Source organism: Primulina tabacum, chromosome 4 (genome assembly GCF_025594145.1).
Source record: "Primulina tabacum isolate GXHZ01 chromosome 4, ASM2559414v2, whole genome shotgun sequence".
In the NCBI taxonomy this organism is placed as follows: Eukaryota; Viridiplantae; Streptophyta; class Magnoliopsida; order Lamiales; family Gesneriaceae; genus Primulina; species Primulina tabacum.
The window spans coordinates 18,031,906-18,050,642 of NC_134553.1; the positions used below are offsets into that span (position 1 = coordinate 18,031,906).

Consider the following 18,737-nt stretch of genomic DNA (forward strand, 5'->3'; position numbering starts at 1 on the left):
ATGACCTGTTTATAGGTGAGGGGATGAGGTTTAATGTGGCAGCCAAATCCTACCCATATGGCATCAAAATCACCCGATTTTCTTTCCATTTCGTCACCAAATATCACCTTTATTTGACTCACATTTGTTCCCTAATCCAACAGCATAGGTTGGCTCGAAATTTAGGTGGCTAGGTCAAGGTTTTTTGTGCCAAAGTTGGATGCTTTCTTTCCAATTAACCATGTATCTATATATCACAATAATTAGACATATAATCTAGTAGGATTTCGAATTAACAATATCCATGCCTTATTTCCTCCGGACCTTGAATGATATCTTCCAATCTTGCGATATTTCTTACCCAATTTTGAAAATATACTTGTACAACTGCATAAATTATTAACTTGATATTAAAGATGTCCAATATATAAAATTTTTCAATATATCTCCCAATCTAATACAAGAATCCAATATCCCTATTTTCTTAAAATTTCCTTACAATTGCTTAGTTAAGCAGTTTAAAAAATCCGGTTCTTACACATGCAATGTTTTCTTGAACCTCCTTCCAATAATTTACAAGTCATGCCTGACCAAATTCATATCACGAGTAAATTGAAATAATGAATCGAAAGAAAAGCTAAACTACTCAAATGATGTTATGTATTGTCCTATGTTTTAACACAAAACTCTTATGAATTTGTCATACGATTCAATTTTATGATACAAATATCAAACTATACTTGTTTAATAAAAAATTATTACTTTTTATAAATTTTTTTTGTAAACATACACCGACTCATATTATAAATATGAATTCGTGAGATTGAATAATTATTATTATGTTTTAAATATGCCAACCGAAACCTTCTATGTTCCATCTTTTAAATATTGAAAAAAAATTCATTTCCGAGATACATAAGGCATTTGCCATGGAACTATAATTTTATATTATATGTTATCCCACGAAATTATGTAATATAAAATTTTTAAATCAGCAATAGGTCACTTTTTATTTTTTACTAGAATATTCCTTTCGTTTCTTCTCATTTCTCTTCGAATTATCTCGTAATCGACTTTTGACCCGCCTGTGTCTCCGAGCACAAATAGTGCCTACCAACTCCATATTTCAGCCGATCTTAAACCCCAAAAAAACTTCAATTTCCCGCAGTCAGTTGAAAATTCACCGATCAGGGTGTCAATTTGCTGTTGATATTTGATAAATTCTGATCACCCAAAAAGTTGGCAGTGTGCTGTATAGGAGAAAAAGAAGGTAATAATAATGCAGATTAATACCGGGGCTAACTCTGGAGGTGAGGAGACCTCACCGGACATGCTAAAGAACACAGCGTCGAATATTAGAAGGTTGGCTGGTAAAATTGAGCAGCATGCTGGCCGGCAGAAGTATCTTGCTCAAACTAGGAGTCCCTCGGATGGCGGAGACGTGCGCTGGTACTTCTGCAAGGTTCCCTTGACAGTAAATGGTCAGTTCATAGTTCTTACTCTATTTAAGAGGATTTTTTCATATATGTGGTCATAATTTAATGTATAAATTTAGATTATGTCATGTTTTAATGCAACCGACAGTTTATATTGTTGTATGATCATGCATGCTTGATATGATCCCGCTGCTATTTTTTTTTTCATATGGTTGATGATAGAAGTCTAAATTTTTGGGTGACGATAAACTGTGGTTGCGGCTTTGGAGACCAGATGGTTGTTTAAGAATCTCTGGCGATATGAAGAATTTGCTAGTTATCAGTGCTTGCGTCTTTCCTGGTTTGTCAAGGATATATTCAGAGCAGTCTCAAGAGACAGCTTTAGATTAATGGTCATTGACATACATAGTAAAATAAATTTCCTTTTAACCGTGAGAGAAAAGACAAGAGCGTCCAGCCACATGGAGCTGCAATTTTTTTTTTTTGGCCTAAGAATCTCAGTCAGATGCAATGGATATAAAATTCGATCGACTGAAACAACCGTGAAGAATTAATGGGGAGGGAAAAAAGATGTTTGTCATGAGTTAGAATGCACAATTTACACTATAACTAGAGAACTACTATCAATGTGGAAAGATTTGATTACTCTACAAATTCCAAATATGCGATCTGAAATAGATTGGAGCAGTTGTTCAGCTGTAGAGGCATGATCTCTGGCCGTGCGGTTATTATTGAAACTTTTTAATCTTCACTATTCAGGAGAATCAAACGTGTCCAGTTGTAAAGCAGCTGTACCATTGTGCAGGAATGGTAGTCATGTTTTGTGCTGCTTTCATCTAGTCAAGCACATTGCTCATTTTTTTGAAATTCAATGAAATAATACTTTACATTTCTGGACTGTTTTGATTAAGCAGCTAGAGGGATTTGCTGCGGAATTAAACTGTTAAGGAGGTTAATGTGATTCATGAGTTGTTTGGAAAAGTACATGGAAGGATTGGGGGACCTTTGAAATGCATAAATTGTATTATTGCACTTCCAATCAGATCTGAAAAGTTTTCATTCCTTCAGCATTATAGTGTTACATAAACCAGGTTTACTCGGGGAAGATAAATCTTGATATCTTTAAACAACAAGCTGAATGCAACCTCTATTTGCATTTTTAAGAAAATATATCTGTTGATTGACTACTTGAGATCCCGATTTAAGCTTATAATATAAGTTCCTACTTAAAGCATTCCACTTTCTGTGTTTGTGCCAGCACTAGCTGCATCTATCCCTCGTACAGAAATTGTGGGCAAAGGTGATTATTTTCGATTTGGAATGAGAGATTCTCTTGCGGTAGAGGCATCTTTCTTGCAGGTCATGCCCCTTTCAATTGCAACATGTCCATGGTGTTTAAACTTGGTGACAAGTGTCATTCAATCTTTTCTGTAATTGTTAACTTACTAAGGTTACGTTAACATTGGACAGAGGGAAGAAGAGTTGCTCTCTAGTTGGTGGAAAGAATATGCAGAGTGCAGCGAAGGTCCAGGGGGGCAGCCTAGTATTACTTCCAGTTCCAAGCTGCAGAAAGATGAATTATCCCCAGATTCTCCTGAGCTCATCCAGCTATATGCGATTGAAGAAGATAGAGTTGGTGTTCCGGTAAAGGGAGGGTTGTATGAGGTATCATTTTAATTTGTAGCCCCTTTTTTCACTTGTTTGTGTGGTAAGTTTTAATTGACTGTTGACTTCATGAATTTCTACTGGATTATTTTGTGTTAGAAAATTATATTTTGATATGAATGTTGACTACCCCATTAAAAAAAATGGTACTTCTATGTTAGATGTGCATTAATGGCATTTCACTACTGTTCAGTCTCATCTCTCATCATATGATGCCCTTGGTATTTTGTGGCTACAAACTTCTGGAAGCGGCACCACCCTTCCCCAACTTGTGGATCATATTAGCTCTTTTGCATGGAAGAACATGAAATGTTGCATTGCATCATTATTGCAGGTAGATTTGACCAAGAGGCATTGTTTCCCTGTTTATTGGAATGGAGAGAATCGACGAGTGTTACGAGGCCATTGGTTCGCTCGTAAAGGTGGTCTTGACTGGCTACCAGTACGCGAGGATGTTTCCGAGCAATTGGAGTATGCATATCGTAATCAGGTGCTTTTCTAATTAAGCATATTTGAGATGTATTTGAATAAATGCTTTTGCCATTTATGTCAATGAAAAGATGCTAGATAACCTTTTTTTGTGGCATGAGCTTAATTTTTCCACTCTTCTTTTATGTGCCTATTTAGCAGGATTTTATTTAATTTTTATGATTGTACTTCATTACATTTTGATCTTCTTGTTATTTTGTCATTAAGTTTTTGGATCAGTCGTGGCTGATGATAGCAAGAGTAATTAATCAAACAAGGGTGCCCTGGTTTTAGGTTTGGCATCGGAGAACCTTTCAAGAGTCGGGTTTGTTTGCTGCCCGCGTTGACTTACAAGGCTCCAATTCTGTATGACCCCGATGTCTAAGTTGAACTTATCTCTCATTTTTAATGAAGTAGTAATATTTTTCGAAATACAAACTTCTCTTTTTCAGGGACTTCATGCACTTTTCACTGGGGAAGATGATACATGGGAAGCTTGGCTAAAGTGTGATGCTTCTGGATTTTCCAGGGTTATGGGTTTTGGAGGGAACACCTTTAAATTAAGACGTGGATATGCTCCATCTCAGACACAAAAACCAACACAGGTGCTGTGTTTAATGTCCAAACCTGACCTTATCTTTTTCCTTAATGTTGATTGCATTCCCGGGGTGCTTTTTTATTCCTTAGTTGTTTGAAAGCAGGAGGGTTTGGAAGCATTGTGTTTGTTAGATATCCCACATCGTTAGATTAAGTTCTCGAGACTAGTATATATGAACTTGAAAAATCTTTCCCGCTAGCTTTTAGGATTGAGTTAAGTCAAAGTCCCATTCTTAACATGATATCAGAGTCAAACCCACAGTTACGTGTTGGACTGTCCTAACTCCTATGGCCACCTGATAATGTCTTGTAAACTTCACGCTCCAGTTCATATCTGGACGTGAGAGGTGTGTGTTAGATGTTCCACATCGGCTGGAATAAGTAATTGAGAGTTGTATATATGAACTTGGACAATCTTCCTTCTTGAGCTTGCTTTTGATGTTGAGTTAGGTTCAAATCTGAATTTTAAAATATTTTATAAAAATGAAGTGTAATAAAAGATATTTGAAACACGTATATATCTATGTATATTCACATACATACATGAATATATGTGCCAGAAATTTAAATGTAGATAAATGAATAACCTCATTAAACCAACTTCATGAAATCATATGAAGAAATAAATGTTAGATGATTGTGTAAATTATTGTTCCTAAATATATCGAATTATTTGTTTTTATCGGGGATCCAATTAAGGTTTCCAGCAATTACACTTTGAAAAGTTTACTATTTTGACTTTTTCACATGAATGCCATTTTCTAAGTTTTTCCATATAATGAATAGCCTATATCTATGATGTTAGGTTAATAAAAGCAAAGAGATAGGTTCAGGTGATGCAGAAAAAGGCTAATTCATTTCCAGAATTAGTTCATATTTGTGTAGAGATCTAAAATAGGAAACTGAATGGTTGTAATTACTCCTAGAATGTCTAGTCATAGTTATTTGCTTTACTTAGGCAATGTCTTTGTTGAGAAATAAAAAATGATGATACCAAGTATCCAGGAGTCAATTGAAGCTGTGGTACCGTTAGGTACTTGATTATCCTAACTTGATTATAATGGGCCGGATAAGTAATGATGGAGTTATCGTCAAGGACCTAGATAAATTGGGCCTATCCACTTGTCAAGAGAATTCTAGAACCGATAACTTGGAGAAGAGGAAAGAGACTAGGAGGCGAGAATATAAATTAGGAAGTTTGAAGGAATGGGGATTTATTCATGTTCATTACGTATTGTTCTTACTAGCTTGTGCTTGGGGGTTCTTACTAGCTTGTGCTAGGGGCAAAGAGAGTAGAGTGCATTTTTATGGTAAAATGATTCTATCCTTGGTTGGGATATTTCTCATATTATATTTCATATTAGTAAATCTGTCCTATTTTTCTATTAGTTAATATTTGCATAATGTTAGGAGATTTAGATCCTAACAATTGGTACGATCTGCTGGATTCGAATCGAAGAGGAGCTGCCAACTGAGTGATAATCAACAATGCTGCTGTCTGTAGAGAAAGACCTTGAAGAACAGCTTACTGCTGTGGGTTGGCGTTGTACAAGCCTCCATTTTCTGTAGATAAATTCATCTGCCTTCTCGATCGAGTTGAGGATCTTCTGTCGATGGTGGAGCAGTCGCCTACCGAAGCCATGCTAATTGCACTTTCACCACTGATGGATGCCTTTAGCTCTGAGCAGTTTCTGAAGCTTTATGATGCTGAGGTAAGGGTAAGGGTTGCTACGTGCATAAGTGAGATCATCAGGATTTCTGCACCCAATGTTCCTTATGATGATGATAAAATGCTGGAAGTTCTTCAATTGATCGTATCCACTTTTGAATAATTGGTAGACACATCCAATAGATCTCACACAAGTTAAGTTCTATTTTGAAAATCATGGCTGAAGTTAGGTCGTGTGTTATCATACTGGACCTAGAATGCACTGAGTTGATCATTAAGATATTTCAGTACTTCCTCAGAGCTTTCAGTGCACAACACCCAGAATGTTTCCTTAAGTCAATTGAGACAGTGATGTCTCTCATTTTAGAGAAGAATGAGGATATGCCTCCGGAATTACTGAAGTCTGTCTTGATTCAGTTAAAATAGAATGGTGTGGTGCTTGAGAAAATAATCCAAAAAGGTTCAGAGGGGATGAAACTCTTCCTAACACAGGCATTGAAGGCGTTAGATGCTGCTGCGATGCTTATAAGGGCACTGATATGACAGTAGGTGAACTGAAAACTATGGCTGTGGAACACGAGGAGAGAACGTCATCAAAAACCAGAAGTTGGTCACATAGGGTTTAGTATGGTCATCATTATTTCCTGATGACCAGAAACAGATGGTCAAATGCTAAGGATGAAGCTCGAAGAGAGAAGTTGCACAGGTTGGATTCTTAGGATTGAGAAATCCCATGATAACAATACCCAAGAGCTAATTTCTCCACATAGTGGTCGTAAGGTGGTGATTCCAGACGACATCACCGTTGTGCAGGCTACAAAGGAGTTGAGAGAGGGGCAGTGTTACGATGGGTGGAGGATCTGGAAAGTATTATGAATGAGTCATCGTTTTCATGATCCAAATTCAATTATTTGGGGTAGAGTGTGCTCATCAATTGGATAAAGAAGATAAAAGGAGTCTAGAGGGATGGACAAGGATTTCCAAATGGTTTCTGGGCCAACCCTACCAAGATACATCACCAGTGGGAAGTATCCAAAATATGAAGGAACCGGTGACTGCAATCATAATTGTTGGGGAAGCAATTATTCGATGGAAGAGGGAGAAGTACCACCGGTAATCGGCTCTGAATCAGGCGGTGTTGGGTCGCCGGTAGAAATCGGCATAGGGAGCGAGTGAAGCAAGCCAGGTTTCTGCGTGATGGCTGTCCAATGGTCGAAGGAGGTGCTGCTATATGAGTTTGAGTTTGGATTGACTTGGAATTGGGCTAGGAATTATAAAAAATAAACACACTTTTTAATTTGTAGGCTCAACAATGAGGATTAGAAGATGGCAAAAGCCCATGACCCAATAATCGAAGTTGGGGCAGTGATGTTCAGGCGTAACAATGAGATCGGCAGAACTAGTCATCGAAGCAATGAAAGGAAGTGGGGAAACTTCAGCGGTCAGGGCATCGGAAGTTCACTAACCCATCGACAATCAATCACGGTAGGTGCTTACCAGATTGTGGAGATCGAGATTTCTTGGTCCTAAGAACAACTGATGGATTTTGCAGGAGGAGACTTCATCAATTTTGGAGGTAGGGAAGGGTTTACCTCTCAAACCCTTGATTACATAATATTTAATGGTAACCATGCTATTCTTGTTATTGGTCGTGGGGTTGATAACGGAAGCCTCTATGGGCTCCTTAAGAACTAAGAGGGAGTTGATTGGGGGTGAAAACGAGTGCTTTATAATGCGGATGGAATTAGGGGAGTATTATGGAAACAACCAAGTTGTTGAAAATTTTCACAACAGCTTGCAGAAAGCAATTTTTTGCTTGGCCGATTGGACTAGAGAGACAAATGCTGTTAATGGAACAATTGGGCGACATCATGTTCCTCATGGTCTTCAGATAACTGTGTTAAACCAGATTATGAAGAGAGTGTTAAACCAGATTATGATGAGATCGATGTATGACGAGAGAAACAACTTAGTTTGAATATGGTTAGGGAGGCGCTGGCCAAAAAAAAGGCAGTGTTGTCATTGCCTATTACGCAGGGGTCCTTGAAGTCTCATCAGGGTAAGAAAATCTATGGATTTTGGTTTTATTGAAGGGTGGCACAACTCAAATTTGGATTATGTCAACGTAATCGGCTAAAGGCTGTTGGTAAGCTTGAAGAGAAGAGATTTAGCCGTCCAATCCAGGGTAAAAACCAAATAAGAGTCTTTGATGGAGGAGGGTATATAGCTATCATGAATTGAAGACGGTATAAGTTAGCATTTAATATCATGGCCCCTCGCATTCTCAGCCTTTGGGACAAGGCTCTTTTTCAAGGAGGAGGTATTGTTAGGTACTTAAGAATAATGGGCCAGATTTGTAATGATGGTGTTATTGTCATAGGCCTAGATAAATTTGGCCTAACCATTTATCAAGAGAATTCTAGAACCGATACTTGAAGAAGAGGAATGAGATTAGGAGGCGAGAATATAAATTAGGAAGATGGAAGGAAAGGGGATTCATTCATGTTTATTGTGTTTTGTTCTTACTAGCTTGTGCTAGGGGCAAGGAGAGTGAGTGCATTCTTCTTGTAAAAGGATTCTATCCTTGGCTGGGATATTTCTCAGATTATATTTCATATATCATATCAGTAATTATGTCTTCCTTTTCTATTAGTTAATATTTGCATAATTAGATGTGTTGAGAGATTTAGATCCTATCAGGGACCAACTTTAGAGTCTAACACGAGTATTTGTAACACCGTACCTTTGATTGTTACTGGAGGTATAGACCATAGATAGATCAACAATATTCTTTCTCCTTATATTTAAAAGCACGGAATCTGGAATATGCTCAGCTTTGTTTAATTATTTCTTCTGCATATATCAATCTTGGCAATTGTTAGCTACAAATCTCCATTTTTCCAATTTTTTAACATTAATCACCTTTTATTGGTTATTGTATCTGAAACGTCTACTACTCGTTTTTCTTTAAAATATACTAGCAATTTTTTTATCCTTTAAAACTTTCAGCCGAACACTATACAATATAAATCCACTTTGCACTATTTAAAATAAATCACCAACTAATTATTTAAAAATAAAAAATGCAATCCAAAACATAAAATCGTCAAACCAAAACCTAAAACTAGCATTTTTCGAAAATAGCATAAACTCTTAAATCCTCTCAAAAACCTCTCATAATCATCAAAAGTCATAAAAGTCATGAAAATCTTTAAAAGTACTCTTAAATAATAGAAGTGCGGAAAACTAGCATCGGTCCTCGGGTTATGTGCAACATCAGTCCGGCCAATTCAACCATCAAGTCCTCCAATATCATCAAAATTATTCTCACCTGCATCATTCACACCTAGTGAGTCTAACAACTCAACAAACTTTAACCAATATAACAAGTACTATGTATATATTCAAATGCAACAGTGAAAATATTTTTAGTAAAATAGCTTTTCATGAACATTCATAACTTAAAACCTTTTTCCTTTCATCATAACTTTTCCTTTCATCATATACGTATGTTTCAATTTATTGAATTCAGATCATTAATTGTGACTTTCGTATCATGTGACTTTCGTATCAGCTGTTGGTCGGTTGATTAATCCTACGTATTACCATGATACTAGACGGCGGGGATATCAGCGACACTCTCACCTGTCACTGAGCCTTGGCCTTACATGTCATCATATCTTTTCGAATTCGTATTCGTATTCGTGTTCGTATTAATCACAATCAGGTCACCTCCTTCAAAACCTTTTATCGTATCCATCACTTATAAAAATAACGCGTAGATATCATTTTTCTTTCAAACCAAGCATGCAACATGTTTTTTAGCATTATCGTTTTCCATCATAAATCCCATAACATTTTAAAATAAATATTTTAAAATTCTTGACTGAATTCAGGACACTGTCAGAACGTTTAACATTTTTCAGGTGAAACCATAACTTGACCATTTTACCGTTGGAGCTTAAAACGACGACCTGAATCCATCCAAACTTACCATAACGTCTTAAAATACACCCATAAACATTTGTTAGACGTAAACTTAAGCTCCTTCACTAATTTTGTAATTCGTTTTAAAACTTAAATCGAAGTCTCGGTTTTGACCCGAATCAACTTGAAACTTAACCAAACCTTACCAAACTTTAAACATAGCTTATTAACACCTAACCATACCCTATGCAACCCAAATCAAGCCATTTAAGACCCTTGAACAAGCCTAGGAAGCTTACTGAATTTTCTTGCCCTTGTTCGAGAACCCTAGCCCAATCAACCATGGTTTCCTTCGATCCTAGCCCCTAACTGAGTGGACCAGACCTTGACCAACCTTCGTAGGACCTAGCCTGAACCCTTAGGACCCACTTAGACAGGCCTCTACAGCCCATGCACTTGCAGCCTTCCAACCCGCACGCTTCAAGACCCGTGCGACTCCAAGCCTAGCGCTCCAGCGCTTCTACTCGCACCAGCCGCCACTAACCCATCTAGGACCATCATACAACCCCCTTAGGACTCTTGGACACGGCCCCTAACCGACGCACGAGTCGCGCCCTTCAAGCAACTAAAGTTCGAAACCATAGTTCCCCTCAACCCAAAAATCGTGCAGCCCTTGTCCTTGCCTATTCCAGCCTTGAACCATGCATCTAGGAGTCCCTAATCCCTCTGAAATTCATCCCTTCTAATGGCCCTACCATGACAGCCCCTTCGTACATCACTTCCATGAATTCAGAAGCATGAAAATCAAAGTTTGATCATGTATTGTCATAAAAACGAAAATAATTGAAAGTGCATCATATTTTTCATGCAAACATGTATAAATACACATAATATGGTATGAAAGATGATCAAGAGAAGATTAAGGCGTGCCTTTGCGTGTTTCACGAACGAAAACAATCTTTGACACGATGGACGTTGGCGGAGAGAGACGGGGAACTTGCTGCGTTTCTTCCTTTCAATTTCATGTGAAAAGCCTTGTAGACGTGTGGTGTGTGTGCGTGTGTGGTAGGGAGAGAGTCCTAGTGTTTTTTAGTGTAGGAGGCGTGAGTTACTTGAAAAATTAGGGCTTGGACACAAGAAGTTTTAATATAAGATATTTGGTAGAAGTTTAGGCCCAATAACCTTAGTATAATAGGCTCATTACGCCCATTAGATAGTAGGTAAAATTTTTCGTTTAGTAAAGTTTTCAAAAATAATAACCGAGCCTCCAAAAAGTCATTGTTTTCTTCCAAAATCGATTACCGGTTTAAAATACGACTCGGCGCGTAAAAACACATCAAAATATATCATTTTCGAAAATTTCATTTTAAATATACCATATATTAAATAATTAAAAATAATAATTTAATAAAAATATTTTCCCTTTACGGTCCCCGGCCTCCATTTCTCGGTCGCGTCTCGATTTACTCATAAAAAAACATTTTTATGCATTCTAGCAAACCATATTTTTAATATGTAAGCATGCCAACCACATTTAATTAACGCAATTAAAATAATTTAATTAGGAATTTTCAATTTTTCCTAGATTTGCATGCAGTTGGATTACGTTATCGCATTTTGGACCTTACAATTCCTCCATCCCTTAAATAAAATTTCGTCATCGAAATTAAAACTTACCGAATAATTTCGGGTTGCGACTCCTCGTGTCAATCTCGGTTTCCCAAGTAGCTTCCTCTTCCGAATGATTTAGCCACTTGACTTTGACCATTTGAATAACTTTATTTCGGAGTCTTTTTTCTTGCCTATCCAGAATTTGTGTAGACCCTTCCTCGTAAGACATATTCGGAGTCAACTGCAGAGGTTCATAATTTAGTAAATGTGAAGGATTCGAAATGTACTTTCGCAGCATTGAGATATGAGACACATTATGCACTCCAGCTAGCATCGATGGCAACGCTACTCTATAAGCTAATGTCCCAATCTTCTCTAGAATCTCAAACGGTCCTATGAACCTTGGACTGAGTTTGCTTTTCTTACCAAATCTTATGACACCCTTCATAGGTGCTATTTTATCGAACACGTGGTCACCCACTGCAAACTTTAGCTCCCTTCGTCGCTTATCAGCGTAACTCTTCTAGCGTCTTTGAGCAGTAATCATCTTATCTCGGATTTTGACTACTAGCTCTGCTGTCTACTTGATCAACTCCGGACCAAATTATCCTCTTTCACCAACCTCATCCCAATGTATCGGTGATCTAAACTTTCTCCCATAAAGTGCCTCGTAAGGAGCCATGCCTATAGACGGCTGGTAGCTATTATTATAGGTGAACACCACTAGTGGTAACTTCAGTTCCAAACTTCTTTGGAAGTTGATCACACAAGCTCGTAGTAGATCCTTCAAAATTTGAATCACTTTTCGGACTGTCCTTCGGTTTGAGGATGAAACGCTGTGCTTAACAGCAACTTTGTTCCCATCGCTGCATGCAGACTCTTCCAGAAAGACGATGTGAATCTCGGATCTGTCCGAAACAATAGATACTGGAATCCCATGCAGTCGAATTATCTCTCGGATATACAGCTCTGCATACTGCGTCATGGTGAATGTCGTTTATCAAGTATCACCCAAATGGCGTTGAATCCCCTGATAGTCCTTGGCAATCTCACTACGAAATTCGTAGTAATATTTTCCCATTTCCACCCGAGAATAGGAAGTGGCTTAAACTTCCCGGTTGGCCTCTGATGCTCTGCCTTAACTTGCTGGCATGTCAAACACTCGGACACAAAACGTAAAATGTCTTGCAGGATGAATGGAGTACGGAATATTGTGAGCTTCTTTCATAACAACCTCTCTTAGTGAATCGCCATTAGGAACCCAAAGTCGATCTTGATATCGAATTATGCCATCCTCCTCAGAATACAGCTTCCGGCCTTCAGATTTATCTCCATTTTTGCAACTGCTCATCAGAAGACTGACCTTCACGGATTTTATTCCTCAGAGTCGACTGAACTGTCATAGTAGAAAGATTGGGGGCCTCGCCTCTAGCATACACTGCGAGCTCGATCGCTGAATCTCTGACTGCAACAGTCTTTGAACTGACAATTGAGTAATAACTACCGTATTTCTACTCAAATCATCCGCAACTACATTAGCTTTTACCGGGTGGTAGCTAATATCGCAGTCGTAGTCCTTCACGAACTCTAACCATCTTCGTTGTCTCATATTCAACTCCTTTTGGGTGAAGAAGTACCTCAAACTTTTATGATCAGTGAAAATCTTGCACTTTACCCCATATAAGTAATTTTTCCAACTCTTTAATGCAAATACTACTATTGCAAGCTCGAGGTCATGGGTCAGGTAATTATTCTCATGAACCTTCAACTATCTAGATGTTTATGCTATAACTCGGTCATTCTGCATTACGACTGCGCCTAAACAAGCTTCGACGCATCTGTATAGAGAACATACTCTCCTTGCCCTGATGGCATCGATAGAACTGACGCTGAAGTCAAAGCTTGCTTCAGCTTGTCGAAACTCTCTTGGCAGTCCGATCCCCAAAAAAACTTCGCATTCTTCTTCGTCAAGGCGGTTAAGGGTACCACAATAAAAGAGAAACTCTGAATGAACTTCCGGTAGTAGCCAGCTCCTCGACCTTGCTGGGATCGACCTCAACTCCATCTCTAGAAATAATGTGGCCTAAAAACACCACTCTCTCGAGCCAAAACTCGCACTTGCTGAACATAGAGAATAATTTTCTATCTTGCAGTATTTTGTAGTACCGTTTTTAACTGCTGATTGTGCGTTTCTTTGCTACTCGAATAAATCAGAATATCATCTATGAATACTATGATAAACTGATCCAGATACGGCTGAAATACGCGATTCATGAGATCCATGAAGATCGTTGGCGCATTGGTCAACTTGAATGGCATCACCATAAATGATGCCGAATTCAGGCATTGAGAGTACGATGAGATTTGCACGAACCACATCCTTTCGTAAACGAAGCTCCAGATTCTTCACAATGCTTGATGTAACCATTTGATCACCAGAGAGAGTAGAAACTCTAAAGCCCAATTCCAAATCCTCGGGTATAATCGTTAGTCGCTTGACGAACGTCTCGGATATGAATGACTGTGTAGCTCCCGAATCCAGCAATGCGTTGGTAGCTATATCCAAAATGAATATCCTTCCTGTGACCAATATAACATCAAAACATCAAATCCAATCGTGTCGAAAAATTAAAAGATTTCAATTCTAAATTACCCAAAATTCTCGAAAATTATCACTTTCGTCCCCTAACAATTCTCGAAAACACACAATTTTACGCAAATAATTTTCGAAAATTGCATCTAAATTCAAAAAAATTTTGAATTCACTCAATTTCAGCCCGATGCTCTTCAAATTTACTGATTTGGTCCCTAAATTACAGAAATTGCGAAGATAGCCCCTGATTTTCTAGAATTCGCAAAACAACCCCTGAACTTTCAAAACTTGGCAATTTAGTCTCTGAATTTTTGAAAATTCGAAATTTCACCTTAGAATTTTTGGTCATCCCAATTTCAGTCCCTAGACTTCTTAAAAGATATTGTTTGACCCTTGAAATTCTCGGCCTAGTGCAATTTGCCCCTTAACTCTTGATTTTTGCAGCCCTTAAATTTTCGGTCCCTTCATTTTTAAACCCTAAAATTCTTATTTTGCTTCTATTCATTCTTTTACATTATTAAGTTTTATATTTTATGCCCAATTTCTATATTTCTTAATGTCATATCTTAAATCCTACTAAAGTAGAGCATGCAATCTATTTTCCTCTAAGTTCTTATTATCCCAATTAATTCCAATAACCAATTTAACATTTTACGCAACAAAAGCAAGATAAAAACGTTAAACAAATAGGTTACCAGTAATCAGAGTCGTGTATGGCTCTGCTTCAGCCTCCTCAGCATGCACGACATAAGCTCTGCCAGAAGTTGGTCCTTTCTTCTTTGGGAAATCAGTGGCTTTATGTCCTTCGTCCTTGCATATGAAGCACTTGTATGTTCCACACATGCATTTGCCAAAGTGTGAGCCATTGCATACTTTGCACAGTGGCCTCTCTTCAGGTTTTGGGGCTCCAGACTGTGGTGGCTTCTGTTGCCCCTGTTTCTTCCACTGTCCTTGGGGCTTTTGCTGCCCTTGAGCTTTGGTAGGTCCCGTAAGTTGCCTCTTGACTGGCTGAGAGTTCTGTTGGTGCTGCTGTTGTTGCTGCTGCCTCTTGCGCTACATCTCAAAATCAATATCCTCCATGGTTTGCTCAGCTTGGAAAGCACAAGTAGTGGCAGCTGAATAATCCGCCGGTCACATCATCACATCACGTCGTATAGTAGGTTGAAGGCCATCCAAGAAGTGCCTCAGTTTCTCAGCAAGGGGCACAAAGTGACATCCCCTATCAAACTTCCTAACGAACTCAGCCACAGTCATGTCCCCTGACAGAGAGTCATAAAAACTCCCTCTTCAAGTGTCCTCGGACGTCAGCAGTAAAATACTTCTCTTAGAAAATGTTCATGAATTGCAACCAAGTGAGGGTATATCATATTCAGCTCCTTCCCACCAAAGAGAGGCATCATATCGCAACATATAAGTAGAACACCTAACTCGATCAACATCCCCCGTATTCAGATAATGGAAATGCACCTCAAGAGATCTAATCCAACCCTCAACAACAAATAGGTCGGTGGTGCCAAAAAACTCCTTCGGACCTAGCCTCCGTGGAAATACGATCGTCGGGCAACCTCTGGGGTTTTTTTCCGTAAACAGGCTCCCTTTGAGACCTTTTCTCTTACGACATCCCCACAAAATTGTAAGTTCACCGTTCCTTCTTAAAACGGATCCCCCACATATCTTCTATAGTTTGTCACAGTCAATTCACATCCCTCAAAATATTTTTCAATTTCTTTTAAAATCAGAAAATATCACAACTTTCCAAAAATGATATTTTTAACAGTAAAAATTTCACTGCTTTACCATAAATCATACAATATCATATTTTCATTTTAAAGATCATAAAATATCATTTAACATGCGTTATGATCCTTCGGGACGCTGCCAAACTTTTATGTAATTCCCAAATGTAAAATGACTATTTTGCCCCTAGACGTAAAAATTCTCGATTTTGACTTTCTCTCACTTTCAATAACATGGGCTTATTCCAAATAATTAATTAAGTTTAAATCTAACTTTTCATAGTTTTATTCAGCTTAATTCGAGGCTTTTTATTTAATTTTTTAATTAATAATTCGTGAGGCGTTTAATTCCCGAATAAATTCAAAACTTAATATTTTTCTTCCCAAACTTTAAACATAGACTTTTTATTACCTAAACTACCCTTGTGAGCCATTAACCACCCCTAGGGGTGGGTACGGTACGGTATACCGTACCGAACTACGGTACCGTATACCGTATCGAAAATATCGGTATGGAAAAATTCCATACCGATACCGATACCGAAAATTCGGTATACCGCACATTCGGTATACCGAATTTTCGGTATGGAAAAATTTCATACCGGTACCGTACCGACACCGAATTTTGTCGGTATACCGAAAAAATGTCGGTATACCGAAAATGTACATTTTCGGTATACCGACATTTTTTCGGTATACCGAACTTAAATTTTAAAAAAAATAATAATAATAAATTATTTTCGGTATTTCGGTATATACCGAAATACCGAAAAAAATATTTCATACCGATACCGAAAATTTCAGTACGGTATGATACCGTACCGAAATGTTCGGTATACCGATTTTTCGGTAATTTCGGTATTTTTTTCGGTACGGTATTTCGGTATTTCGGTATTTTTTCCCACCCCTAACCACCCCTGTGGACCCATGATTCGAATTATGTTCATTAATTTCGAGATTTTGACCCTTGATAGAACCCACCGAGCCATCTCCCTATTCTGTCGAGCCACGGTCGAGCCAGACCCTAGCCAACCCACCTAGGTACCCTCCTGACCAGCCCTGACCCTTTGAACCAGACCCTAGCTCGTGCACGAGCCCTGCAACCAGGACACGAGTGCTGCACGTATGAAGCTTCTTCTCTAGGACTCTTGATCGAACTAGGACTCCTCTAGCCACTTTAACCATCGATCACCTCTGACCCTCACCGATCTTGGACCAAGCTCAGTCTCAACCGAACCCAGCCCAAGACCCTAGACCAGCGCTGCAAGCGCTGCCATCAGAACAAGAGCCGCGCACACTTCTCTTGGCTGCTGCTGCTTTCTTTTTGTGGGGGTTTCTACCCAGGCCACCACCGAGCCCAGCCCTTCCCATCCCTCACTGGACCATCCTAAGGCACCGTCTAGACCACCTAGCCTAGCCCCATACTGAGCCGTGAGCCCCTTTGCCCGAGACTTACCTGATCGCGCATGGGGAAGAGTCCCAATTCTCGTGGACTCTTCCCTAGCGTTTCCCTCGATTCTTAGCCATGCTAAGACTCTTCCTAGGACCTAACCACGTCCCGTACGAACCCTCCTCAAGACCTGGTCGAGCTGGAACCCGAGCTCCCACGTAGCCGAGCCATTTTCCCTTCTAGTGCACGAGGAATGACTTCGAAACCCTAGGACTCACCTCTCTTGCTTTCCCCTCGATTTCCAGCATATAATTTCCTCTAAATTTGTCCATGTTCTATTCATATTCCATCCTACTTTGGCAGCATACTCGTTGGAAATCATAATACAATCATATATACGTAAAACGTTTGAAACTTTGAAAATAATCATCATATCGTTTAACCATCGTACGTAAATATTGTTTCATGCAAAACAATTGAAACATGCATATTATTATTTGAATGATGCGTCAAAGGGTTTAGAAAACGTGCCTTTACGTTTTAGAACGCTCGAATACATGATTGTCAGCGAGGAAGGATGAACGAGCGACGAAGACTCCTAGCTTTTCTCCCTTGATGATTTTCGAAATTATGTGTGTTGTGTGTATTTTTCGGCTGATTGTGGTATTTTGAAGCACCAAGGTAACTTATTTATAGATTTAATTGCATGATAATGGGTTTTGGTTTTGGGCCTCTAAGTATAGGAGCAATTGGGCCTACTCAATTTGGTTAAATTTGGCCCATTAACTCTTATTTAATTAAAACATAAATGTTTATAAAATTTAGTTTCAAAAATAATATTTTTGATCTTTTAAAAGCTCCTCGTTTGCCCAAAACCGGCTTCCCGGAGAAAAATCGAGCTTCGACTTGTAAAATAATTCGAACTCCAACATTTGTAGAAAAATTAAATCATTTTTATTCATATTTAAAAGCCTTGAAAATATTTAGTGAAAAATATTTATTCTAGTCTTTGTCGTCCCCAGTCTCTTTTCCCAAACCTATTATTGAATATCCGGGTAAAATCCTTCAATTTCATGAAAACATACCATATAATCATTTAATCATGCAATCATACCTTTAATCTTCTAATAAATATCATGCAAGCATTTGAAATCAATTAAATAAAACAATTAAACAATCCAAATAATTTGCATGCACGTGGTTTACGTATGTTTGGTTTTTCGGACGTTACAATTCATGACTGAATTCAGGGCACTGCCTGGACATCTTACATTTTTCAGGTGTAAAATGGTCATTTTGGCCTCTAAAACCCTAACTTGAACATTTACCTTTGGACCTTAAAACGACGACTTGAATCCAACCAAACTTACCATAACCTTAAATTCACCCATAAACATTTCTTAGACGTAAACTTAAGCTTGTTAACTAATTTCGTAATTGGTTTTAAAATTTAAACCGAAGTCCGGGTTTTAACTCGAAACTTAACCAAATGTTACCAAACTTTAACATAGCTTATTAACACCTAACATACCCTATACAACCCAAATCAAGCCATCTAAGACCCTTGAACAAGCCTGGGAAGCCTACTGAATTTTCTTGCACTTGTTCGAAAACCCTAGCTCAATCAACCATGGTTTCCTTCGATCCTAGCCCCTAACGGAGTTGG

General features: G+C 38.4%; 1 pseudogene; it reads left to right on the forward strand.

Annotated features, from left to right (window-relative positions):
- The first annotated feature begins 990 nt into the window (after positions 1–990).
- Positions 991–18,737, forward strand: part of LOC142543166 (phospholipase SGR2-like) — a 35,681-nt pseudogene continuing 17,934 nt past the window's right edge.